The sequence below is a fragment of the Octopus bimaculoides genome, chromosome 21 (genome assembly GCF_001194135.2).
Source record: "Octopus bimaculoides isolate UCB-OBI-ISO-001 chromosome 21, ASM119413v2, whole genome shotgun sequence".
In the NCBI taxonomy this organism is placed as follows: domain Eukaryota; kingdom Metazoa; phylum Mollusca; class Cephalopoda; order Octopoda; family Octopodidae; genus Octopus; species Octopus bimaculoides.
In genome coordinates this window covers 12,345,356-12,346,424 of record NC_069001.1, presented here as the reverse complement: position 1 = coordinate 12,346,424, position 1,069 = coordinate 12,345,356, and positions in this window count along the sequence as shown.

Sequence of the window (1,069 nt, the reverse complement as noted above, 5' to 3'; positions counted from 1 at the left end):
CACACCATTGTTTGACAACCGATGATGTATTTACGTCGCCCGAACTCAGCAGTTCGGCAAAGGAACTGATAGAATAAGTGCTAGGCTTTAAAAGAATAAACTTTGGGCTCGATTTCTTCGACTAACGCCAATTGAGGCTGTGATCCAGCATGGCCCGAGTCAAATGACTGAAAGAAGCGAAAGAATACAAAAAGACGACTGGCTATCTCACACTTTTCGTCTACCAAATCCATTCATAGATCATTAGTTTTCCCAAGTTTAAAGTAAAGCTGATCCTATTCATCAAAAATGCCACACAATGGAATTGAACCCGAACTCGCCTGGATTCTAAGCGATCTTCATAATCAATTCGTACCTTACCACACCACACCACACCACACCACACCAAGTAACACAAACCAAAGAACCAAAATCAACATCCAGTCGGAAGCCATGTTATTTTCAACAAAGTCTGAAGCTTTTTAATAATTTTCGAAACTTATTAAATAATATATATTAAATTTGATTTCATTTCATATTTCCTCAGTTTTCGATAAGAGGTTTTATTTTTTGCAATATTTTGCTAATTACTTTATAAATTAATCAATTCGCTAATTAGAAACTTTGCTAAGTGCATATTCACCAGTGTTTGGTACTGGTTCTTATTTCGGTTTCCTGGTATATTCATTTCCCTTTTTAAAACCATATCGCGTTATAATTTTTCATCTGCTTTTGAGATAAGTTTTTATCCTTCGATGAATATAATGGTATAACATGAAGAAGGGTAAGATTAAGTAAAAACTTCGAAGTGGTCAGATTAATCGAAGTGTTGTAATACGAAATTGTAATCTATCTATCTATCTATCTATCTATCTATCTATCTATCTATCTATCTATCTATCTATCTATCTATTTCTCTCTCTCTCTCTCTGTATATATATATATATAAGGGTGAAAAATTGAATATTAATCTGAATAATATGAATTCAAAACCAGTGGCCTAGCATATTGAAAATTCTGAAGATTCATAAAAATTATATTACACACACACAGACATATATATATATATATATATATATACATATATATA